At 38.4% G+C, this 27,791-nt stretch overlaps 1 pseudogene; it reads right to left on the bottom strand.

Moving 5' to 3' along the window:
• Positions 1-19,082: 19,082 nt before the first annotated feature.
• Positions 19,083-19,430, bottom strand: LOC149258604 (dolichyl-diphosphooligosaccharide--protein glycosyltransferase subunit DAD1 pseudogene; annotated as a pseudogene).
• Between the last annotated feature and the right edge of the window lie 8,361 nt (positions 19,431-27,791).

Raw genomic sequence — 27,791 nt, 5'->3', positions numbered from 1 at the left:
TTTAATTCTAAATTAGAATTCAAATTATCTAATAATTAATTCTAATTTAATCATTAATTATGATCTAGATTAATTAATTAATAAATTATGTATTAATTAATATCTAACTAACTAAAATATTAACCATTTATAAACTAATTAATATTAATATAAATAATATTTAAATTTCAATTTAATTAAATATTATATATTAATTAATTTAATTAATATAATACATTAAATATTAAATATTTTAAAATATATATATATATATATATATATAAAATAACCTACCACTCTACTTATAACTCATTCGTATGAATGAGTTTTAAAACTTAAAAAAAAACACATGGGTCATGAAACTTTAGTTAGTGCTTTTAAGCTCCTTCGTATCGGCGAATCGGCTCGGGAGATGGTTATCGAGGTTTTTATTACAATGCAAAATCCCCGATCCGATATCGGATCGGGGGAATCATGGTTATCGGGATTTTGTTAACTTGTCATATAAAAATCTCCGAGGCAATGTATTGAAATAAATGTTTATTCCCTTTTGACTTAAGCTTTTCGGCGATCGGGGATATGGATGTATCGGGGATCAGAGGTATGGAGGTATCGGGGGTATGGAATGACATGCGCCAATATAAATCCCCGATGTGATTAAGTTTTATTTTATATATTATTTTTTTATATATTAAATTTTAATTTAATTTAATTAATTATATATTAATTTAATTTAATTTAATTAAGATTTAATATCATTTTTTATTTTGATTTTATTTTAATGAAATTTAGTTAATTTGTGAAATTATCTAAACTACAGCGATTTGGGAAAAATAAAAATAATAAAAATAAACTACAGCCACTTGAATGTTTGGGTTTTCGAGATTTGGATTTGATTTGGAAATTGGAGTGAATTTTTTAAATCTCGATGCTTAATAATTTGGCTGCATAACTAAAAATGGAAAAATGTTAGTAAAAACTCGCTATGGGTTAATATTTAAAATGAATACGTTATTGAACTAATTTATTTACAAAATGCAATATTATACATTTTATGCATTTTTAACCTAGGCTACATAAATAATCAGACTTTCAAATGAGTGTCATTTTCAAACCAGTTGACCAAATGAGGCGAAACAAGCGTCAACGGGAAGCTTATAAAAAATCGATTCTAACAAAGCAAACAAAATGAGAATACAAAGAAAATGAAAAATTAACAAAAGCGTAAGGCAATCAACTAAATAAAAATCAGAAAGGTGTTTAGCCAAATTTTTATAGAAAGGGTCCCCATTATTTGAAGTGAACACATCAATAATGGGGGTTGTGTTTTTACCACAACAAACTTGTAAGTGCTCTTGTAGAAAACACCGAGAGTGGGAATATGGGAGAGATCGATGGAGGATGATGGTTACGAGGCTGTGGGGGCACAAGGAGACTGTTTTAGCTAAGTTATGAGGAGATAATGAAGGAAAAGGTGGTGAGAGTGCTCAGGGAGGAGTACTTATTACCCTTTATGGATATTTCCAGTGATGGGGGGTGAGCTAGAAAAGTATTCATTGGCCATATTTGGACCATTGGTCCCCACCTACCTTTTCATCATGGCCCCTCCTCATAATCATCCCTCATGAATTTATCGGAGTTCACACTTTCTCCACTACCTGTCCTTGACATCTTTCTTGAGTTGACTATGTGCACGTGCGGGTGACATCTCGGATGAGTGGAGTTAACTAGATGAAGGTGGCCAGGTTAACTGGCCACCTTTTCCTCATTCAACCTCAACCATCTTGTTACTTTTGCATGACTTATAATTACACAAATGCAAACAGAGGAGTAATTTAGTTACTTAGCTGTGATCCGAATGTATTTGTTGTGAGGTGTTGTGGCTCCCTCTCTGCAACATGCCTTTATTTCTTTTGATGCATGATGTCTGCTTTCTAATGTGTGGCTATGTCTTGTGTGGGTTCTCCTTTGGCTGGGTCTGAGCTTCAAGTGCCTTCTTCAAACTTCATGCGTGCATTCTTCTGCTGTTGGTGCTAGGTTTTGATGGAATCAGCTGCTACAGGAATTCCTATAGAAGCTCTTGTAGTTATTTCTCCCCTTGAAACTTCAGCTTCTTTATGTGCTTGGAGATTTGAGTATGATTCCAGAAGTGTATATATAGATGGAGAGGTAGTAGGTAGGCTTCAGGTGAGGTGGATGGTGCCACTTCCTCTCTTATTTTTGTTTTTTTCTCTTGAAAAACTGTTTTTTTTGTGTTTTTCTTAGACAGGAAGAAGAATGATGCTTAGGGTGTGATGCATTTTTGGAAGTGATGGAAAGGAGGTTTGAAGACTGTAGGAGCATTTATAAGTTGTTTATGAAGCTTCCCTGCCCCTCGAACTGCCTTTTATATTCATTTCTGGCTCTCTATAATTTCTACAGGAGCCTCCTATAGAAAAAACAGTTTTTGAAAAAAAAACACAGTGGGGTGAAAGAAATGGCAGAAATGATGGAGAAAAGTGTGGAGAAGATAGGATAGGTGCTGGTGTGGATGTCAGGGTTCCCATGGCACCTTCCTCTGCTTCCTGTAGTCCTCCTGCAAGCTGAAATGAAAATGAAAATTCACTTTTCTTTTTTCTTTTTTCTTTTTTTTTTTTAACAACTAGGACACCTCAGGGAGGTTTTCACCCTAATTTCCTGCCCTGGGTGCATCCAACAAAAATGGAGGTTTTCACCCAGGGATCTTATTTTTCTCTCTTTTCTTTTTGACGTCACTAAGCCGCCTCAGAAGAGGTTTTCAACCCAATGATGGGACTCAAGCACCTCATGGAGGTTTTCACTTCAGTCCTTATTTTTTATTTTTTATTTTTCTTCAGTCAGTGGGTGAAGTGGAAGCTAAGACATGCTCCACTACCATCAATGTTTTATCCAAACCTTCAATAAACTCTTGCTTGGAGAGGGGTTTCTTGTATACCTTCAACCAATGTTCATTAGCAAGCATGGGGATGGCTTCATCATCAATGGTTCTGATCAAAATTGAACCATTGTCCTTGCATTTCTCCACAGTGTAGGGTCCTAGCCATCTTGTCCTCAACTTTCCTTTGAAATCTTTGTATCTTGAATCATAGAGTAGTGCCCAATCTCCCTCTTTGAATTGATTCTCCTTGATATTTTTTTCATGCCATATCTTTCTCTAAAGTTGAACTACCTCTGTATGGAGAAGGGCCTGCAATCTGCATTCATCCAATCCATTGAGCTGAAGTAATCTTTCTTTCTGTGCATAGCTGAGGTCTAGGTCTAGCTAAGCTGCCATCCTTAGGGTATTGAATTCAAATTCTATTAACAGCAAAGCCTTCTTCCCATAGACTAGTTTATAGGGTGTGAACCCTATGGTGGTCTTCCATGTTGTGTTGTAGGCCCAAGTGGCCTCAACTAATCTGTCAGCCCAGTATTTTCTGCTGTTGCTCACTACCTTGGTCAGGATCCCTTCCAATGCTCTGTTAGTGGCATCCACCTACCCATTGGCTTGTGGATGGTAAGGGGTGGAAGTTTTGTGCTTGATTCTATGATGTGTGAGCAGGTCTTCAATCAAATTGGAAGTGAACTGACTGCCTTGATCTGTGACCAACTCTCTTGGATACCCGAACTTGTAGAATATGTTTTCTCTCAAAAACTCAGCTACTTTTTCCCCTGTCGCTACTTTGATTGCTTTTGTCTCTGCCTACTTTTTCAGGTAATCGGTGCACACAATGATGTATTGCTTCTGCTTTGAAGGAGGGCTGATAGGACCCACAAAGTCCATGCCCCACTTCTCAAATGGCTCAAAGGTCACTTGCGGTTGCATGGGCATCTCATCCTTTAGAGTAGGTTTCCCCATCCTCTGACACCGATCACACTAGCTGATATATCTCCTCACATCCTGATGAAGAGTGGGCCAGTAGTAGCCTACTTGCAATATCTTGAAGACAGTTCTTTTTGCTACAAAGTGACCTCCACAAGGCCCATCATGACAGGTCATGAGGATGTCAAAGACTTCCTCCTCCCTGACACATCTTCTCAAGATCTGATCTGGGCCAAGTTTGAAGAGATTGCCCCCAATCCATGTGAAATGGGCGTTTTTCCTTACTATCTTGCTCTTCTCTTTTGAGGACAAGTGTGGTGGGAACTGTGCTAAAACCAAGTAGTTTGCTATATCAGCAAACCATGGAGAGAGGACTGAGACAGAAAATAGATGTTCATCTGGCATGTGGTCATCCACCATTCTTTCTTCACCTGCAGGCAAATTTACTCTAGACAAAAAGTCAAAAACAACATTTTCTTTACCAAGTTTATCAGTAATGGTCAAATCAAACTGTTGCAGTAAAAGCAACCATTTAATAATGCAAGCATTTACATCTGGTTTGTTCATTAAATATATAATTGTAGCATGATCAGTGTGCATAAAGGTTTGATAGCCTATGATATAATGTCTGAATTTTTTTAAGAAATGCACAACAGCTAGGAGTTCCTTCTCGGTCACTATATAGTTTAACTCTGCCTTTGACAAGTTTTTTCTTATAAAGTATATGGCATAAGGTAACTTTTCACCAATTTTTCCTAAGGCTACTCCTATTGCTTTGTTCGAGGCATCTGTGTGAATGTGGAAAGGTAGGGCCCAGTTTGGGCCTCTGAGAATTATGGAAATCACTAGCTTGCTCTTCAAGGTATCTAAGGCTTCTTGACATTTTTCTGACCATATGAACTCAACACCTTTTCCTAAGAGACCAAACAAAGGAGAGGCCAGCTTTCTGAAATCTTTAATGAATCTTTTGTAATATTTGGCTAAGCCTAGGAAACTTCTGACATCTCTCACCTTCTGAGTAGGTGGGACCCTTTGGATGATGGCAATTTTGTTGGGGTCCACCTGCAGTCCTTGTTGAGATATTGCATGACCTAACACGATCCCTTCGGTCATCAAAAATTCACATTTTTCCAGACTGAGGGATAGGTTCATCTAATACACTTGTCTAGAACTTTTCCTAGGTTAGATAAAGCTTCCTGAAAGTCAGAGCGATAAGGAGTAAAATCATCCATGTATATTTCTACCGCATCATGAACCAGTTCAGAAAATATACTCAATACTGCTCTTTCGAAAGTGGCTGGAGCATTTCACAAACCAAAAGGAAGGACCCAATATTCAAAGGTACCCCAAGGACAAGTGAAAGTGGTCTTATCTTGGTCTTCCAGGCTTATTTGAATCTGATTGTACCAGCTAAACCCATCTAGGAAAGAGAAAAAAAAATTCCCTGCCAAACCATCTAATACTTGATCTATGAAAGGTAAAGGAAAATGGTCCTTTTTAGTGGCTTTGTTCAATTCCTAATAGTCGACACAAATTCTTCACTTACCATTTTTCTTTGGCACTAGCACCAAAGGAGCGACCCATTCACTATCAGAGATGGGATAGGTGAATCCTGCATCAAGCAATTTCTGTAGTTCTTCCTTAACAATATCTTTAAGTGCTAGATTCATCCTCCTTTGAGGTTTCCTGATTGGTTTGCAATATTCCTTGATGTATATATGATGAGTACATACTAAAGGATGCACCCCCTTCATTTCATTATAACTCCAGGCGAAGGCATCTAGATGTCTTCTTAGTAGGCTGCATAGCTCCTTCTCCTAGGAAGTAGATAGGGATGGATTCATTTTCAATGTTCTTTCTGGGCCGAACTCTATATTTTTGACATAGGGAGGAGTAGGATCGGCCACACAGAGATCAGTTGAGGGGTTGTTTTGGGTTTCTCTTACTATGTCTTCTAAGGGTGATATACTGGGAGGTGGATTTTGAATCAAATTTTCGATCATATCATCCTCATCTTGCGGTTTTCCCCCCATGGCGGTTTCTAATGTACAAAGTGGTGAGGAATAAGCTTCATCCTCATCTTCCTCTTCCAACCAAAGAGGTAGATTATGTTCTAGCAAGGGTTGGGCAGGAGGGTATAGGATTAATTGCTTGGACATGTGCCCATTATGTATGGTCATGTTTCCAGCTCGACAGCTGAAGTAGGCATCGGCTGTAGCCAACCAGGGTCTTCCCAGAATGATAGGATACCCAATGAGCTTTTCCTTTGGCTGGAGAACTAAGAAATCAACAGGGTACTCCCAAGAATCAAAAGAGACCATCACATCTTCCACAATCCCCTCAGGGGTCACGATGGAGCAGTCTGCTAGCTGTAGCACGGTCGTGGTCTTCCTCAAGGAGCCTTGGAGGTTAAGTTTGAGCATTGTGTCCTTTTTCATCACATTAATGGAAGCTCCCAGATCAATCAAGGTGTGTGGGATCGTGGTGCCATTGATGTGGAAATCAACTACTGGGCTTCTAGGGTCCAGATATTTTGGACAAAATACCTGCCATAACATCAGATCGAACAGTTGTCCTATGACATTGATGGTTGGGGCATCTCTCTTATGCCTTCCTGGATGTCTAAAGCACTTCTCTTTGATCAACCTATTGTAGATAGGTATATCTTTTATGGCTTGGAGAAGTGGTATATTTACACATAAATGTTTCAATTCTCCCAGGAGTTTAGTTTCTTCTAGGGTAGGTTGGACTATCGCGGATAGTCTCTCAGGAAAGGGAGGATTTGCTTTAGGTTCTCTTTCCTCTTTATCTTCCTCAACCTCCCTAGTTGGAGGTTGGCTATCTAGGAGAACTTTCCTAGATCGCAAGTTAATTTCTTGCATCTCCATAACATAAGCTGGGCATGAAGGTTCCCCACTATACACTTGCTAAGCCTGTCCGTTGTTCAGGTTCGGATTTGGTTGGGTAGGAATTTGGGGTTCCTTTGGTGGAGTAGGAGGTAACGGTTGTGGTTGGGCAAGTGGTGGAGGCAAAAGAGTGGGAAGAGAGTTGTATTGGGGCCTCCACCCCTAATGAGATTCATTCCACTGAGGTTGTGGATGAGCATAGGATTGAAATGAATGGATGGCTGGTTATGCATGATATTGAGATGTGAAGGACCAAGGAGGTGGTGTGGACCAAGAAGGATGAGTAGGGGGACTCCAAGAAGGTATGGAGGGCACTTGGTTGGGGTTGTAGTATGCCTGAGATGTCCCTTGCATCCCCTGCTGGTATGGTCTAGGTTCAGGCGGTCTTCTTTGGTTTATGTAGTAGAGATGTTCAATGACTCCCTCAGCCCCTTGATATACAGCTTTAAGTTCGGGCAAGGAAGGGCACTTATCTGTAAAATGATTCTCTTCACAAACTGAACAAACCTCTATAGAATTCAATGGGCATTCATTCCTAGGATGCCTCTTGGTGCATCTAGGGCAAAAAATGGCTAAAGCCCTCTCTACTTCTTGTTGTTTTCTTTTGATATGTAAGGTGTCCATTTGCATGGCAAGAGTCTACAACATCTCACTCTTGAAGTCTTCCAACATGTTTCCAATTACTCCTTTAATGGATGAGTTGGAGGAAGAGGTACTGGTTATGGGGTGACTCCCCCTACCTTTCTTTCTAGCTGCCCTAGAATGATTTCTAAAAACAGTCTTTATGTCCTCATAGGGTAGTTGGTAGATGTCTCCCTCATCCAGTAGATGGAGGGTGTCTAGAAGATATTCCTGGATTCCCTTGAGCAGGACCAACTTCAAAGACTCAGGGTCAAGTGTACACCTGACCCTTTTGTAACTGAGCTGGAACCTCTCTTCATAGTCTTCTAGGGACTCATCACTTCCTATGGTCATTCAGAAGATTTTTTCTTTAATATCTTTTGACCTATAATAGTCTCGATACTTTTTGTTAAAAGCTTGCTGCATCTAAGCAAAAGTTGTGATGCTATTGCCAGGTAGTCCCATGAACCAATGTAGTGCTGCATCCTTGAGAGTAGAAGGGAACAGTTTCAATTTTTGCTCATCTTCTGTATAGCCATAGGTTTGACAAGTAACAGAAAACTTGAACAAAAAGGTGTTAGGATCTTCTGTAGTCAAACCATGGAAATGGGGTAGGGCGGAAGGGCTTATATTCTTCATTTTGGTGTCCCCATTGGTCTCCCGAATGGGAAAGGTACCCTCTATTCTCTCTCCATTCCCCCTAGCATTTCTATTTTCAGCCATTGGCTCCAAAGGAATGCTTTTTTCTTCTTCTTCCCCTATAGGTTCTTCAAAAATGTTTAGTTGTTCACCTAAGGGTTCTTCTTGATCGCAGCCACCGAAGAAGAGAGAAGGTTGGCTGTGTGAAGCAGTGGGGGTGTTGGGCAAAATTTTTCCTGAGTTATCTCTATTCCTACGAGGCATGAAAGGAAATCTTTTTGGTTGGTTTTTGTTTCATTTTTCCCACACTGATAGTACCTGTAAAACTGAAATTGATTGAACAAAACAAATTGCAACTAACTGAAGTGAACTTGCTTAATAGAAATTTGCAGAATTGAAAAGGAAAGCAAGGAAATGCAGAACTTGAAAGGAAAAGAAATGACTAGTCTACTTTTGCTTAAATGAACTATTAGCATAATGTTGCAATAGGAAATAGAAGAAAGCAGTAATCACAGAATACTCTGACACTTCCCCAGCAATGGCACCAAAAAGTGGTGAGCACCAATATTACAGCAATAATACTGCAACTCCTAGGCTGCCTACTTTACTCTTATCAACCTGGTAGTTCATAACAAACTTGGAAGCATCGGTGTTGTATGCACAAGTACTAGTTCTTACTACAGGTTGTCACTTGGTCAACTAGTGCAAGATCACTAGGAGCTCAAGCCAACTTCTATGGATTCTAGAAGAAGCTCTATATGTGATGAAATGAGAGAAATATTACTCTACGGATGCTACTCTAACTGCAAAAAGGAGAAAGACCGAAATGTAAAGCAAACCTAGTAAACCCTAATTAACCAACTAATTATACTTTTCCAGAAAGCACTATGAAAACCATGAAAGGAATTCCATTACCAACTCAAGGAAGTAAACAACATCTAACTATGCTATTTCTGGAAGTAAATAAGCAAAGAACATATTTTTGGATTTTTATGTATTTTTATGTGAAATTGACATTCATGTAATTTATTGTGTGTGAATGTGGCAGTGAATAGGTGGCGTTGGAGGGCGTTTTTGGTACTTGAGAGGATGTAGGATGGTGTGGATGGGTCCTAGGAGGTCTCAGGTGGCCTTCTAGAGGCTTTCCCCACATTCTACCTTCAAAATAAAGCCTATAGGAAAATCTACAGGAGGACACAAGAAATCTACAGGAGGAAAAACAGCGTTCTACAGGAGGCCTATAGGAGGAGGCCGAGAGAATTTTTCACTGTTTTGAGGGTGTGATAGGGGGTGAAAAAGGTGGATGAAGGTTGGAATGAGGTGCTAGGGTGCCTATGGTCTACCATGAACCACCAGGAGAGAGAAAGATGATTGGATTTGCTCAAGGAGAAAGGAAGAAGACCTAGGAAAAATGCAGGAAACTACGGCAAAATACAGGTGAGGTTTAGGCAACCTGTAGGGCATGGATCAGATGGAGGATGTGATGGCTGATAGGCTGACCTACTGCTAGAAGAGATCTTCTGCAAAGGAACTAACAGTCAACCAATAATATCAAACAAGCAATGAAATGAGTGCATCTAGAAAAACAGAGTTTTGCATCAAACTAGTCTAAACTATGATCTATGAAAGGAAATGCTAAGAAATATTGTAGGAAAGGAAAGCATGAAAGAAGACTATTGAAAATCAGGAAGTAATCATGATGAAGAAGATCTAAATCAAAGAAAAGTTGGATTATTAACCTACTAAAAAGCTGCAAACACTAGAAGTCCTATGAAGGAGGAAAATCTGTGTTTTTGGGGCAGCAAGAGGTTCTTTGCCTCAAATAATGGTCCCAAAGGGAGGAAGAGAGGCCAAGGCACTATTTCTAGCCTTTTGAATCTTTGTTGATCACTTTTTAACGTGCTACAGAAATCACAAGTGGAAGCAAACTACTAAATCATCAAAAGCAACCTATTCTTAACCATAAAAGAAATACATCTAACAGCAACCTAATCTATAACTGAGATATAACATACAAATACAAGTAAAGAGGAGCTTCGCTACTTGGATTGGGCCCTAACCCAAGAGCTTTAGCCCTCTAAGGTAACTCAATGCTAACTCAAAAAGTATTCCATCTTTATTTCCAAAACCATAGCAAGATTACATGAAACTGTCACAAAATAATAAGCTCGAAGTTGAGCAGAGTTTACATAAGCAAAAATCGAACAAAAATCTGACCCTAGTGAGGCCCTAGGCCTCTATACTTATACAAATGAAGCTACCAACAACTTCCTTAAAATCAGGGAGGCTTGGCTCCCAAAACTTGAGATAATCATCATTCATCCTTCACTTGCTCGGCTGCCTTCTAGTGCATGATTCAGCTGCCTATACTTCGATTTGAATGAAGGGGAATTCGAAGTGAGGAATAATAAATGAGGGGGATTCCCTCTTATAAGTCCTCTCCTTTGTCCACTTCAAGCTATTATTTCCATTTGTCCACTGAATCCTTGACTTTGACCTCAAAACTCATCAATAATCTGCATTAAATACACATTAGACCACATGGCACAATAACTAACTCAACTCACTCTATAAGCATAAATATAAACAAAAAATCATGTAATAAGCTAAGAGAATGGCTGATTTGACTAGGTTAGGAGGTAAAATGAGCCCATATAATTACCCATTTATGAGGTTCATCACTATACTCATCAACGGAAGGAAATTAATCGAACGTGAAATCAAAACATAAACATGAGACAATATTCAACACACATACTCATAATTTTATCTAGGGGAAAGAAACATCTCAAAACCCCTTCCTATCGGTATTGCATTAATCAAAAAATGGAGAAGAAATACAATGCTTGCTCAAGCATGAGCAACCTTTGCACTAGTATAATCTATCTCACTACTTCATAGACTGACCCTGGCCAATACTTAGCCAATTTTCTACCTACCCAAGCTCATATTTCCTTTTGTTGTTCAATAAGGAATTATCGCCCTATTAATTAGGGAAATTTCTCATTGGGAATTGCGCAATTCCTTTAGGCATTTCTCTGACTGCATGCACCACCTGTACAACCTGGAACTCAAGTTATCTGCATGCTTCAATTATTCTGGTTTGATTAATGAGTTAACTAAAAGATCAACTGAAGTTACACCCCATTACTGGACCCTCCACTAGTTTTTAATCAGTCATAACTAGTTAAACTCATAATAACTCAAATTAACTGAACCTGATTGCTAGAAATTAGCAATCAATCATAACTAAACATAAGTCAAGTGTAATGCCCCACTTAAATCTTATCCTACAAATTGTGTTAATATTTACATTATCTGAAAATATTGAGGAATATTGGTCTAAAATAAATTTATGATTTCCATTATTCAAATTCCCCACTTACCTTCTCAATTTGAATATTGTGTAGGATATGGTCTCCTTCCATTAATTCAAAATATATTTATTCATTCACACACCCCAAGGTACCCTCACATTTAATAAGGAGAAGACAAAGTCCTCTCCATCTTATCATCAATATATATTTATTCATTTCACATTCCCCAATGTACCCTCACATTTACTAAGGAGGAGACATGGTCCTCCCCATGTAATTACACTTCACATTCCCAAATGTACTTCCCCATTAAATTCTCAATTTTAAATTCATATCACAATTCCAAATGTACTCTAGCTTGGAAGAGAAGTCAACCAAGGATGGGTGAGAGTTAATGACATTAATGAGAGGTGGTTGAGGAAAGAGGGTATAAAAGGGAAGGGGGGAGGAAGAAGAGGGGGAGTTGGAGTTTTGCTTAGGATTGTGGGGTTTGGTTGTGATTGTTTGGCCTTGTTATGATTTTTGGGAGACCTTGGAAACCTGTGGAGGTTTCTTGGGTTTTGAGAGGAGGAAAGTATCATTATCTAGTTTTGCACATTCTTCTTGAGGACACACTATATCTGGTTGGACTTGGGCACGGAGGGCTAGGGAACCTGTGGAGGTTTCCTGGGCTAGGAATCTATTTCCTAGTTGGTTGGGAGGTAAATCCGGTTGGGTCAGCCAGAAGGAGCGTTCAGCTGGAGCTATCAGACAAAGGTATCGTCATCAACCGCCGGAACAGGTATTTTTCCATGGACTACTCTTGTTAAGTTGATATCAATGGAATGCTCACCTTAATTTATGTTGCTTATGATAAAATGATAAAATGTTAAATGTTTAAAGCTATGTGAAAAGGTCAGCAAGCTCCTTTGTTATTTATAAATTAACAGAAAAATAGATATGTTAGTGTATAACGAAATAAAGGCTCTAATAATAGGATTCGGGTTCTTACACATGGTATCAGAGCTTTGGTTCAAAATCTGGACCCAAGGCTCACTAAACCCCAAATTTCGTTATAAAGAAATTGTAACCTTCATAAGGATTTATAATCCTAAAATATATTCATATAACAAATTTAAAAAAAAAAAAAAAACCCTAACTAAAACTACAGTCAATTCCCTTGAATATATTTTCTCCTTACTTTGCTGTCCCGACTCAACATGATTGCAAAAGGTTGGTTTGTGATCGTATACCTGTCGAGTTGGTGACATTACCGTCACATACATGTTCTGCATGACAGGGATCTACACTATTTTCCAACTTAATGTTTCCATCCTCCTTTTCCAATATGCATTTTTTTTGTTCCAATTTTCAACCCCTTCAAAGGGGAGGCAAGCATTACACATCCTTGGTTGCGACGAGATCAGCTCACACAGCCCAACAAGCGGTACAGTTACTGAGAGATTCGGAGTTCACAGAGCACCAGGTAAGGAAGACTATTACCAGAAACCCAGCTATTCTTTTTCTCAATGCTGATCGGCAGTTGAAACCCAAGATTGAGTTCATGAAAACATTGGGCCTTTCTGCACAAGACTTGGGAAATGTCATATCCAATGGATCCAGATTGCTTAACGGGAGTCTCGAGAAAACTCTGCGTCCCAATATCCAGTATCTTCAAAACCTGTTTGGATCAGAGGCTGATGTCTCAAGTGTTTTCAAATCGGCACCTCTTATTCTACCTAAACGAAACGGGCCTGAATTTTGGGAAAAGAAATTGAAGCATTTGACAAGTTTTGGCCTCCTTGAAGATGACATCAAGGAGCTTGTTAGGAGGCACCCACTTATATTAAAAGCTTCCATGGATAAGGTGCAGAAGAACATGGACTTTTTGATGCATACTGCAGGGTTTCCTGCAAAGTTTATTTTTTCGTATCCTCTGTTAGTGTCTTGTTTCAGCTTGGAGTGTAGAATCAAGCCTCGTTACAAGGTGTTGAGTGCCCTTAGTGCAATGCAACCTCCCAAGCATCCTCATAGTTTCATTAGTGCGCTTTGTTTAAGTGAGCGTAAGTTCCGCGAAAAATATGTCCAGTGCAGTCCTCAAACCCCGAAGTTACTTGAAATTTACAGTGGCAAGCTTTCTCGCTCGTAAAAGACTAGATATTCGGGTTTCTGTTTTGGTCAGGGTTAGATTGTATCGCATTTCCCTTATTGATTGAAAGAGGTTTAAGAACACTAACCAAGGATCATCTGTCTGTTATGATCCAGTCCCATGATCCCTCCAGCCCGCATGAGTAATGGCTGCGAATTAGTGTATATATTTATATATTATCACTCTGGGTCATGACACAGTCAGTTGAGGCCTGGGATCTTGTTTTGGCCAGTTTATCACAATCACGATCAACATACACTATTGAAGTATACTGAGTTGTAATACAATCACAGAGAAATGCCTCTTGGAATGCATCAGGTAACACGTTTTTGAAACATGAAAAATGAAACTCGCATCACCAGATAATTTGTTTTTTGCTAATAGTTTTGCAACAATCATGCATTGCTCCCTCCCTTTAAAATGTGATGGGATAGATGTGAATTTTTGACTGTTTGAATCATGGTTAACTTGTAAATTAAATATTCAAATCTCATAGGCAGACGTAGGGACTTTAAATTCTTATGTTTTCTTACAGTAGTATGATCTTATTGTTTCCACATCTGCTATATCTATGAAACTTAACTGGAATTAATACATTTCAAATACAAGCTAAACATTAGACACTAGTTTGCACACTTTCTCTTTGTGCTTTGTCAATGGTCTCTGTTTCTTTGCTTGGAAAAAAAAAAAAAAGGTTTGTGGTAATGACTTTTCTTGCTGCTATCATAGACTATTCCTAGCGGTAATGGAATGAGATCCATTTCAATCACACGTCTTGTAAAGCAGAACCCTAGCCCCTACTCTAAAACACAGCTTCTGATGCATGATTGGCTAGGCAAACAATCATTGACACCTTCCCTCGTCCGAATGTGGTTGGACGCTCACTTATCCTTGGTCCGACAAATATTCATAAGAAGTTTGTCAACTCTTTGTTGCACGGTGCCTTCCAAATAGGCAGACGAGGTGACACTCCACCAGATGAGGGATGGGAACCATTGATATTTTTGGTCATATTGGGTTTAAACTATTTGCAAATGCTTTCTTGCTGTTTTCTTCATTAGTTTTCAGTGCAACATCTACAGTGAGCTGTGCACATCTGGGATAACCTGTTGCATAATATTTTCCCCTTTGGGATGTTGGCAAGAAGAATTTGACAAGCCTAATGGATCAGAATCAGCAGCCTCGTATTTGAGAAACTTGCTAAGGAGGTAGCCGTCATTCTTATAACTAGTTGAAATTTGCTTCCTTTTGCCCCTTCATCACTTAGTTGATCTATAGTGCCGTCTTTCTAAAATGGTGTGAAAGTTAATGATGAGATCTACCTTTTTAATAAGTTTAAAATTTCACATGTCCAGCACTGATCATGCAATCTTTCCTGCCAAGGCTTTCTTTAAGATTTTTTCAGTTGGTCTAGCTGAGAAAGATAATGAAGTAAAAGTGAGAGTTCTCATTATAAAAAAGTTCATAGGCTTAGAGTAGGGATATCTGGGTGAACGCTTGTATGGGAATCTGTGAGAGAGCTCTTGGGCCTGAGCTTGTGACCATACGTTCTTATGAAAATTTTCTTGTCTTATGTGCAGTTGAATAGTCTATTTTATCAATAATGTTTGTTGAAGATTTCTGCAATCTTGTTCACTACCTGGTTTCCCAGTTTCTATAATTGCAGTTGTGGTGTTTGTTATGATTATTTTAGGTTAACATAAAAGCAGACCAGTACTCCAAATTATTGTTTTGCGCTGTAAAATCTATTATTGTTATAGCTGAATCTACGGCTGTTATAGGTAAGTCTGTTGTTATCATAATGTTGTTATTTCGAGAAAAAAAAATTAGGAACTATAGAGCAACAAGTTATTACAGAGATATCATCAACATGTTATTACAGAGATATCAGTTTGTTGTTGATAGACTTGGTTGGTTTGGGCTTGGCTTTTACAGCGATAGTAATAAGCATGTCAGTGCATTCTTTGGGTCCATAACTGTTACTCATAATGCACAATAACTCATCCATATTATATCTTAATTAGACTTCATGGGAGCATCAACCACAAATTATATCCTTTGATGATAAGGATGCCGGACATGATTGTGGCATGCACCAACTCATATCACTAAACCAGGGACAGATTTCATGTGTTGCGCCACCCCAACTGCCCGACACAAGTGGGTATGAACCACAATGAGATTGTAAGGATCAGCATTGCATGAGCATTAACCTTGACAAATGGCTTAACACTAAGTGTTAAGATATCAAAGCAAGTGTTAACCAAAGCAAGTGTTTGCCAAACTATTTAATATAACCGTGCATAAGGTGGTCACATCCCACCAAACATTTAGAAACTTCTCTGCTAATGCTGTTTACTATACAAATACACTTGTGACGTTAGTAACTAGTGAAGATCAGTATGGAATAACTAGTGAGGATCAGTATGGAAAAATGGAGATGGAAATAGAACCGTAAACTCAATTCCAGTCACCATTGGTTGAACAAATAAGAGGTAAGCTGTCTCAACAAAGCTGTATCTCCCCATGTGAAATGTGGTCTAAATTCTGAAGTTGATCACTGTGCTAACAAGGCCGCAGAACTTAGTAAAGGGGTGTACAAAAAAAATGGGGGTCATTATAATTATCTAATCCCATAAGGAATTCATATGGAAGGGCACATAAAACATTTAGCATTCAACTCTCACAAGCATCACAAATCAGTGCATTATTTCCCTTGTATCAATATGGGAGCTCCAAGGATGCCCCCAAGTACCAACAGAACACGCAGTAACAACTCGGCTTCAGAAGATGAAGGGCTCAGTATGAAATCTCATAGGTCCTATGGGGCAACAGAGAATCAAACCTTCGGAATTGAATGTTTAGGTAGTTTGGGCATGATGGTGGTAGCTCCTCTATTAAATACCATCCCTGTACTTGGAATGTTTGATGGTTTTGGCAGCATTTTTCCAAATTGTCATTGGAATGTGGCATCAGTGGAAGGTATGGAATATTGAGGTGGTGGAACTGGTTACTATTCTGGGAACCTTTCTCTGATTCTTAAGCCTATCCTCCTCATTCAACTGGTTCTCTTTCAGTATCCATATATTTCTTGGTTCATCCCCTCTAGGAGTTATGGTAAAGATTGCTAGGGATTTGGTCTGTCTTTGGCTCTCTGTTATTTCTGGTTGCATATATGGGAACATTGTTTGTAGGTATGAATTCTGGTGCTGGCATCTATTGCTCCTCCACCAGAAGTCACTCATTTCTCTTCAAGTCTCATCTTTTGGTTTGTTTAGTTCTTTTACTTTGTTCATTAGAATTGACTCCATTGGATCACACAGTGAAGCAAATCTGGGTTCTGGGTTTTATTCTGACTTAAGTATCACGCAGAGTGGAGGGTACATGAAGGCTCCTCCCCTGCGCAGCTAAACAGTGACCATCTCGTTGATTCTGCCACCTCTTGTTTTCTTCACTTCTTGGAGGCACCAAATATGGATAACAGAGACATTCAGGAATTCAACAAAATCCTGAGAAGGCAAGAAGATATCATACAATCCAACAGGAGTTTGTTGTTTTTGGTGACAAAAAAAAAAAAACTGAAAAAGGTGCACGAAAATGAGCACAATTGCTTCTCTCAACATGCTAAAATCATAAACCTGCCAGTGCACCAAAAGCAAAGGATTAATGTATTGGAAACTGAAAGTAATATGCTGCAAAATCTGGCCTTGAATCTGAGAAAAGAACCCTTGTTATTTTGATCTCACACACACTAAACATTGTTTGCGGACAAAAATGAAGGAGACTATAATCATTCTGAGTTGGACAATTCCAACACGTCTCATGTCTTCCACGTTTAAATTTCAGATTGAGAATAGATTCCAAGAAAAGTAATGAATTAATTAATTGTGAATTGAGATAACAACGACATGTAACTTATGTAAATCGTGACAGTAGTTCAAGCAAAGTTGATTCAGTAATTTTTTCATATATGGTCAGGAATTCACTATAGTTTACTTGTGCCAACACTGCATACAAAACTATATAATTGTGTATAGGTTGATGTAGAAACCAAGAGCCTAGCATAGCCTGAGGATTCCTCTTCGTCAATTGAATATTTGCTTGCACAAGCTCCAGATTGAGAGAGATCATCACATTCTACAGTCTAACAGGATTTGTCAATTGTGTCATTTGTAGGAGATTGAGTCAGAGGAGAACCTCAGCTTTAGGTGACTCATTTATGATGAGATTAGATGGAGGTTCCAATGAAGGTGCAATGACATAGTCAATCAAACAGAGTCTTTTAAATCAGTTCTTGAAATAAATTGAAAGTCAAGAAAAAAATATTACTTTTTAAAAATCCTCAACCGCACTAATAGAAAGTTAGAAATTATAGAAGTCTTCTCAGAAACTTTAAGAAATTGTCCCAGACAAACTATTCAATTAGTCCTGCCATTCTCCTGTTTTGATTCCTTCCAAAATCATAATTTTCTCCGATCTTGAACCTCCATTATGACAATATTTGTTAGGAGGTCAGAAATTTATTTGTTGTGCATACATGTATGGAGTCCAAATTTTGTATGGCTTCTCTAAGCCAAACGATTTAGCCTTAAAATTCCCATGAACAGTCACCCAAAAAAAAAAAAAAAAAAATTTGTCAAAAGACTTATAACTATATTTAAATATCTCCTTCCAACCCTTTCAACCGGTGATTAGCACTACACGGTTCTTGCTGTCATAGGGGACAAATATTTTGTTCTTCTCATCTTTCATCCATTTTCATTCTTCTCATCTTTCATCCATTTTCACTGAGTTGAAGTTGAATATTCACTATCCATGTATGAAATGCTTGAAATTGCTACAGAATTTTGATTTCGGTTGCTTGAAGAGCTAAATTTGACATTGGGAAAATCTAAATTATTGCATTGATATAACTGTCTTGATGTCATCATGTTAATTTGTATCGCTACAAGAGGAAATCGTGGAGCCTCACTAAGGTCAGAGGAACCACATAAATTAACAGTATCCATATTTCTTCTGGTTATCACATAAGCCCCAATTTCTGCAAGCAGAAATATTGGGCACCCATTCACATTAGCTGAAACTAGCAAAGGTGATTGTTGGTTTACAAGACTTGAATCAAATGATATCAGTGGGTAGCAATTCTGTAGAGAGTCAGGATTGGGTGCCAAATCTTTTCTAGCATCAGCATTTGGTGACTCATGTCACTTGATACCTCTGCATGCACAGAAACACTAAACCACTTGATCAGAGGCGTGGAAAGAACCTGCAGTTACAAAGAAGCAGTAAAACGGAAACTGTTAGAAAAATTAACAACAGACATGTAAACATGTATCAAGAACAAAATGACAATTCCACACTAAATTGATCTAGGTTATAAATCTTATAATATCACTGTATCGAGGTAGAATTACAGCTAGGTTATCAACCTGCATAAACGCCAGTGTATCATGTTGCAGCTTGAGAAAATTGGGAAAAGAAAATGAGTGACACGCAGACCCTACATAAATAATTTTCATATATGCATAATTATTAGATCATATTGACAAAGAAACTTCATAAAACAATATAGAACAGTAGCTATAATAACAGAAAAATAGGAATCAGGCCCCTATAATGTTGTTGCTTTGTGATGGGTACCCTCTCATTCCAATTCTGCATGTCCTTATCCACTAATCTAGGAAGTTCATTATCACCAAGTGAAGTGAAAAATTGCACAAAACAAAATCTTCAAATGCTCTTTCAGGAGGAAGATCCTTGAATCCCTTGTTTTCTTCGTTGACTTGCATCTGCAAACAAACTACAAGCACAGCTGACCCCGTGCAGGATAGAACTCCTGAAAGAAAAGCATTGAAAGGAAATGATCCAACTATTGCCATGTAGACAACCTGCACAACTGCCGTGAGAACTGCATAGACCACATACAGATCGATGATCTTCAACTTGGTAGGAGTTGCAGAGTATGCAGATCGAAGGGATGCAACGAGAACTTGTGCATCCTTAGTTGTTGAGGTTCCCATTTAACATATAATGCAAGTTTTCAATTCTAATGCATTTCAAAGTACATATGATGGTACATACTACAGAACAATATGGATTTTGGACATAATAAGTCGATTTGAATTAGAATTGTCAAGTCAACCTAACTCATGTTTGACTTGGGAGTTTGAGTCCTCATTGCAACTCAAATTGATGAGTTTGACTTAGGATCGAATCATATTTAGAATCAATTCGACTCTGCTTAATTTCCTCATAGAATGGAATTAGACATAGTCTTTCACTTGTAGTCAAGGAGGATGGTGACACTTCACAAAAAAAAAAAAAACAGGATACTTTTTCCATATTGATGACCTGAGCTGCAGGTAAATTTGGGTTTCTAGCTGGACTAGAAGAGATATTATTTCAAACTTCCAAACCATTTGCCAGGTAACACTTTAATAGCTCTTAGTGTAATCAGCGATGGAAGGAACAATGTACATTGATTAAATGAGTAGAGCCATGACTCCATGGACCACCAATTGGCCTGACCACCCATTATGTCTTGATCTGAACATGTTATTGGCTCAATGTCAAACAACTTCCCTGAGACTATAAAATTAATCGACATTGGCATGATCTGTTCACTTCATGGCATCCAAATCGTCATAACTTATGGAAGATGAGCAAGAACATAAGTTATTGTTGACAGACCCAAGAATTTTAGTGCCAGATTGAAAATTTTGGAAAGCTCCTCCTTCCCTACTATATACATGCAATTCTTGCTATGACATTAGATACGTTGTTCCATTATTATGCTTCACTAATTGAGTGTTTCTGATGAAATTAATTATGTAGTTAATGGATATTTGCATTTTTAATATTTATGCTGGTTTCGCTATATTAGCTATGTCTTTAGTTGCCACTAAAAGCAATAATAAAATGGCAGAATTTTATGGATACATAGTATAAAGTAATGGTGGTTCGTGATGAGTCCTGACATGGAGTAAGGTATACTTGCAAGTATGAAATTCCAGGAGAGTGTGAACGTATATTGAATATTCATTTTCTCAAGGGGGTTGCATGTGGAGTGGGTCTAACCCTTAATTACCCTGAATTAGCAAGTTGTTTCCGTGTTTACGGCAACTGTCCAACTGTGAAGCAATCAGTGCATGCACAATCAATTTACAGCACTAATCATTTTTCACTGCTACCACCACCAATGACTGATGATAGCCACTTGTTTGACATTCTTTGTGGTTGAGACGCAAACACTCTGTTTCCATAGTTTAATTGCATATTATGGCACATATGCATTATAATAAAGGTTAGAATTTGTATGATTATCTCAATGGTTGTTCAACACAGATATGTTTCATATATTTAATATAAGAGCTTTCATGGGCCGAGACTTATCTGTTTTCCTTGCTGTCTGCAACACACATATACAGCAGCAATGAAAGTGCCCTAAGGTATGATTGTAAAACTCTTCTAGTTTGTCAAGATTTTGTCTTTGTATTATATTTGGCCAGATTGCAGATAAGATAAGATAAGTAAATTAATGTCCACAAAATGATACATGCCCTGTGAATAAAATGTGGGAGTGCAAAAACAACTCCTAGGTAACACTGGAAGCAAGATAAAGAAAGCTTTCCTCAGCTTGCAAATGATTAAAACTCTTTCAAAGACCCATCCAATTGTGCCATATTGTTGGGAAATCACAGTTTTATGATGGTTGGAAACAAATGCTGATTTGAGGAACCGTCTAAAGATTTGGGATTTTAAAATGGAAGCTTATTTAGTCAATAAAAGACCAGTGAAAATATTAGAACACACTCTTACCCTAAATAAATAAATAAATAAGAAGCCGTGAAAAATAATGTGTCTCTAGTTTTGGATAAAAGGACCCTCAACTTTCTTCACAACTTTTGTGGTCACTGGCCACTTGTGAAAGGAGTAGGCACCTTTAGAGATACAGTGCCATTTGGAAGGGAAGTACTAATAGCAGCAGGGCGAAGGCAATTATTCCATTCATTTAATTATTTCTCATTGTCTGGTCATATTGTGAGCTGCATTATATATCATGAAATTGTATTAGTACTAGTAAACAATGATTAAATATATAATAAATTTGAACCTTTTGGCATTTAGAGGACATTTCTCTCAATTTACAAAAAAATAAAGTATGAAAATCATGTTGGAAATAGTTTCTGAAGTTTTGAGTCGTTTATTTCCAAGATTAACTAAATGGGTTTGGAAGATGAAAAACCATCAAATTGGAAGAGTGGGACTTTTATACTCACTAAGGTTTTAAAGAAATTATATGCATAAAACTTATACTAACACCTTCTAGTGAAATTGATAGTGCACTAATCTGTTGCTTGCCATTATTTTGGTTTGGTACCACCTTAGAGGATATCTGGGTTCAAATGCTATTTTCCATGATAGATAGTTGAATCTATTTCAACTCTAATTGTTATTGAAGGGTTCCACAAGGATGTCACATGAGCATTTATGATGCCCCTTTTAACGTAGATAGCCACCTATGTTAAGATTCTATTTTGCAGTTCCATGTTGTTGTTTATGAACATTATACACATTTAGTTGGACACGTGAAAATCAATTGATGGATTTGGTATTGATGATGGAAATGTTGGATGTATGACCAGATGTGTGACTTACTTGGTTACAATTTATCTAATGCATGACTTGTCAGAGTTATTGTTGCATTGTATAGGCTTATATAGATATGATTTATCTAATCAATGACTTAGTGAAATTATGATCTATCTGATGTAAGATTTATTTCCAGTATGAACAACAAAAATTGACACGTGGACACTGGGCTTAATAAACATGATGTTTAAGATCATGTATCTATATCCATTTTGTGGTTGTATATATGCATGGATGAGAACTAAACTACAGGTTGGAAAGAACCATATGATAACCAAGATCTACTATTCCATTGAGGAAGGTCGAGACGACCAATGAGGAAAGGTACGATGTACATTGTTCTATTACATTTGGTATCCACTTGATGTGCACTCTTATGACATGAGTAAAATGCAAATGACAGGTGGCAAGATGACCTGACTGGATTATTCGATGACAAGTCCAACCAGCTCTGTAGTGTGCTCCGTGCTCTGAAGGAGGGGTGGAGGTGTTTCCCACCGTGTATCCTCCGAAACCTGGAATCGTGGGGAGGACAGCTGAACGCTCCCCCTAGACGTGTGATGACGATTGCCAGATGCCTGCTGGGGAAAGTTCGGTCGAGGTATTCGACGCTTCCACCATGTCGGTTTTATCAGTGGTTAGTATGGTCGTTGCCACTGATAGAGCAGCAGAGGATGGATAGGGTGGGAACGGAAGTAGGTCAAGATGGATAGGAGGAAATAGATCAGTTGGAGACTCTTGATGGGAAGTAATGTCATTGTCTGACTTATCAAATTTTAATGCTATAACTCTCTCTGGTTTGCTATGCTTTCAAACTCCTTGTATCTTTTCATTCTAACTTCGGGACGAAGTTTTCTGAAGGAGGGGTGTATGTAATGCCCCACTTAAATCTTATCCTACAAATTGTGTTAATATTTACATTATCTGAAAATATTGAGGAATATTGGTCTAAAATAAATTTATGATTTCCATTATTCAAATTCCCCACTTACCTTCTCAATTTGAATATTGTGTAGGATATGGTCTCCTTCCATTAATTCAAAATATATTTATTCATTCACACACCCCAAGGTACCCTCACATTTAATAAGGAGAAGACAAAGTCCTCTCCATCTTATCATCAATATATATTTATTCATTTCACATTCCCCAATGTACCCTCACATTTACTAAGGAGGAGACATGGTCCTCCCCATGTAATTACACTTCACATTCCCAAATGTACTTCCCCATTAAATTCTCAATTTTAAATTCATATCACAATTCCAAATGTACTCTAGCTTGGAAGAGAAGTCAACCAAGGATGGGTGAGAGTTAATGACATTAATGAGAGGTGGTTGAGGAAAGAGGGTATAAAAGGGAAGGGGGAAGGAAGAAGAGGGGGAGTTGGAGTTTTGCTTAGGATTGTGGGGGTTGGTTGTGATTGTTTGGCCTTGTTATGATTTTTGGGAGACCTTGGAAACCTGTGGAGGTTTCTTGGGTTTGAGAGGAGGAAAGTATCATTATCTAGTTTTGCACATTCTTCTTGAGGACACACTATATCTGGTTGGACTTGGGCACGGAGGGCTAGGGAACCTGTGGAGGTTTCCTGGGCTAGGAATCTATTTCCTAGTTGGCTGGGAGGTAAATCCGGTTGGGTCAGCCAGAAGGAGCGTTCAGCTGGAGCTATCAGACAAAGGTATCGTCATCAACCGCCGGAACAGGTATTTTTCCATGGACTACTCTTGTTAAGTTGATATCAATGGAATGCTCACCTTAATTTATGTTGCTTATGATAAAATGATAAAATGTTAAATGTTTAAAGCTATGTGAAAAGGTCAGCAAGCTCCTTTGTTATTTATAAATTAACAGAAAAATAGATATGTTAGTGTATAACGAAATAAAGGCTCTAATAATAGGATTCGGGTTCTTACATCAAGTGTCTCCAACTCAAATTAACTGAGTTAACTGAGTGACAAGGCCATGTCACCTCGGTTAACTACCTCCAAGTATTTTTATGAAATTGAAATTTGAATTTATCCTAATTAATTTGGGCAAAATTAAATTAGAAGTTTTTTGCTGCATTTTCAACACTCCCTCTCAGAAAAAAAGGGTTTGTATGATACCCCAATACTGCCTCTATTAAACTCAAATTTGCCTCTTGACAATGCCTTTGTCAAAATTTTTGCATCATGTTCCTTTGTAGGAATGTATTCCAACAACCTGATCTTCCTCTGCACACAATCTTGTAGATGGTGATACTGGATATCGATATGCTTGGATTGATCATGAAATATTGGATTCTCATAGAATTTGATACAACTATGATTGTCACAGTAAATCACAGTATGATCCATCTTCTAACCAAATAACCCAGCAAGAATTTTTTTCATCAGATAGACTCACATGTTCCTTGACTTGTAGCCATGTACTACGATTCTGCTAAGCTGAGTGCAACAAATCTTTGTTTCTTGTTATACCAAGAAAATGTTGCTGACCCAACACTGGAAATTCCTCCTAATGTTCTCTTCCTATCTAATGGACTCCCCACCCAATCTGCATATGTGAAGTCTTGGTCTGTTTGTACCAAAGACCAAACTGAGTGGTGCCTCTTAGGTATCTAAACACATGCTTAGCTGTCTTCCAATACATTTTTCTTGTCTTAACCATTATTTGACTAAGTTGGTTAACTTCATAACGCATGTCCAATCGTGTGTTCACCAAATACATAAGTGAACCAACAAGCTTCCTGTAAATGGTAGCCTCTACTACTTCACTTAAAGTAGCGTCTTCCTTCCTCTAATTCCCTGCTAGAGGAGTCTCCATGGGTTTGATCTTATCCATGTGGAAATTTTTCAGTATCTCATTGGCATACTTTCCCTGAGAGACAAAAAAATCCTTATCTCCTTGCCATACTTCCAAACCAATGAGATAATTCATGAGCCCCATGTCCTTCATTTCGAATTCTCTTGCAAGATCCTCTTTGCAAGAAATGATCAGCTTCTCATCACTGTTTAGAATTAAATCATCGACATATAATACTATAATCAATAATTTACCTTCAACAACAATATTTTAAAGGTTTTCATCTTCTTCACTTTTGGTGAAGCCCAACCTGGTGAGATAGTTGTTGATCTTGGTGTATCAAGCACGGGGTGCTTGTTTCAATTGATACAATGCTCACTTAAGTCTGCACACATGCGAATATTTCTCGAAGGTATAAAATCCTTTCGGTTTCTCAATGTACACCTCTTCCTTAATCACTCCATTGGGGAATATTGTCTTCACATTCATTCGATGGATCTTCTACCCCATCTGCGCTGATAGTGCTAGAATTGACCGAATGGATGAGTACCTTGCTACTGGAGCAAAGGACTCCTCATAGTCAATTCCCTCCACCTGAGAGAACCATCTGGCCACAAATATGGCCATATGCTTCTCTATGCTAGCACCTGTTGCATGATTTACCTTGTAAAGACATCTATAACTCACCACTGACTTGTCTGTTGGTATTGGCACCACCTCCAAAATACTATTTCTAATGATGGAATCATATTCCTCTATGATATCATTAATCCATAATGGTTTCTACACTGCTTCCTCCAATGAGGATGGATCACTCTCTACAATCTCATTCATGAGAGGCATGTAGCCATTGTACCAATCTATGACCTCCTCTATCTGCGTTGAGATTTGGGTGCTCCCACATTGTCTCTTTCATCATGAAACAATATTTCAGATTCCTTGGTTTGCTTCCTTCCTTCTTTGGATGTCTCTGCTTGAGTGGTTGTCTCCACTCTCTGCTCCTATGCTTGTGGCTGCTCCACAACTTCCTGAGGTTCTTCCTTTGGAGTCAAAAGCTCTTGATCAGGCTACAACTAAAGCTCCTTGTCAAGAGAACACCTCATTGCCTTCTCCTCATCAAATTTTACATCTCTTCTAACCATATTCATATTGAGAGATGGAAATTACACTCAAAAGTTGTGAGGTGTTTCTGTGTACCCCACAAATGTTCCCAACTCAACTGTAGGCTCAATATTTTTCCTTGCATCCTTGGAAACATGATAGTAAATTAATTATCAAAAGATCCTAAAGTGTGACACATCTAGTTTCTTCCCTCAAAAACCTTCCTCTGGTGTACTCATGCCAAGAAGCTTGTGAGGACTCTTGTTCTGCAAATAAACGGCTAGGTTTCATGCTTCAACCACAAGTGCAGTGGTATGCTCTAGTCATGCAACATCACTAGTGTAGCCCCCACAATACTTATGTTCTTCCTCTCATCCACCCCATTTTGTTGTGGGTTATGAGGTGTTGTCAGCTCCCGTAAAATTCCTTCTTTTTCATAGAATTTATTAAACTCATTCGACACATATTCTCCGTCGTTATCGCTCCTAAGAGCCTTCACTTTCCTATCAGTCTCTTTCTCAACAAGTTCTTTAAACTCAACAAATTTGAAGAATTTCTGATCTTTCTTCTGCATTAATAAAATCCAACACCTCTGTGAGAAACAATCTACAAATATCACATAATACCTGTGCTTGCTCTTCGAGGGTGTCGAGAAAGGTCCACACACATCTGAGTGAATCCTTTCGAGGACTGCTTGCACCTTATTGTCTCGATTATTGAAAGTGGATTCTGTGTACTTCCTTAGTGTACACCCTTTTCATGTATCCCACTACTCTAGTGCACCTTTGGGAAGGCCTGTAGAAATCTGTTACATGATCTTCAAAGTGCCATGGTGCAAATGGCCAAGTTTCCTATGCCATAATTCACTGAGGTATTAGCTCTTCACCTTATTTGATTTTGTGCTCAATGTTGTACAATCTCTAACATCTAATTTGTAGAGATTGTTTTCTCGAACCCCAATCTTCTTCACTTGTCCCATGGCGTTATGTCGCAGGAAATCCTTCCCTTTGTTGAATATCGTATCGTAGCCATGGTTTTCCAATACCGCTATCAAAACCAGATTCTTCTTTAGACCCGATACATACATTACATCCTTGAGCCTGAGAGGGGAACCAGACTCCCTCTAAAAAGTAATTGTACCAATACTGGTCACATTATACCTTCCATCATCTCGCATCTCGATGTGCATCTAGAGATCCTTCTCCTCCAAGTCACTGAAGAATTATTTGTTGTTTGTCATATGGAATGAAGCCGCATTGTCCAGATACCACACACTACCCATCATTGTGCTTGCCATGCATGCAATGAGGGTGAAGTCCAATTCGAATTGGGAAACCAAAGCTTCACCTGCTGCTCCTCCTGAGGGATTATTTGTGGCTTCTTTCCAGCCTTCTTGTGTGGACACTTCGTGGCATAGTGTCCCAGCTCATGGCAGTGAAAGAACTTGAACTTTGACAATTATTTCTTCTTGCTACCCTAACTGGAATCCCCTTTGGATTGGGATTTCTTCCCTTTCTCTTTCTTTTCCTTTCCATCCAAGGCACAATTCTCCTCATCATCACACTTGGATGAGGTTCCATCTCTAATAATCCACCTTATCTCTTCTTGTACCAAATTTGACCACAATCTTTCCCAGTTTGGTAGCTTCTCCCTCCCATTTACTGAATCCTAGTAGTTGTGCCAACTCTTGGGAACGCCTAGAATTCCTACGCTTACCAGATCATCTTCTGCTACAGTAACTCCAATTGGACCAAGTTCATCACAACATTGTGTGAACCTGCTGAGGTTTTTGTGGAATTGTGTCGCCCTTCTGCATCTTGATAGTTTGAAGCTTGTCCTTGAGT

This window comes from Pinus tabuliformis, chromosome 6 (genome assembly GCF_031772625.1).
Source record: "Pinus tabuliformis cultivar Carrire ecotype Pingquan chromosome 6, CPIR1, whole genome shotgun sequence".
Classification (NCBI taxonomy): Eukaryota; Viridiplantae; Streptophyta; class Pinopsida; order Pinales; family Pinaceae; genus Pinus; species Pinus tabuliformis.
Note: the sequence above shows the minus strand (reverse complement) of the source record. Positions and strands in the feature narration are given on the sequence as shown.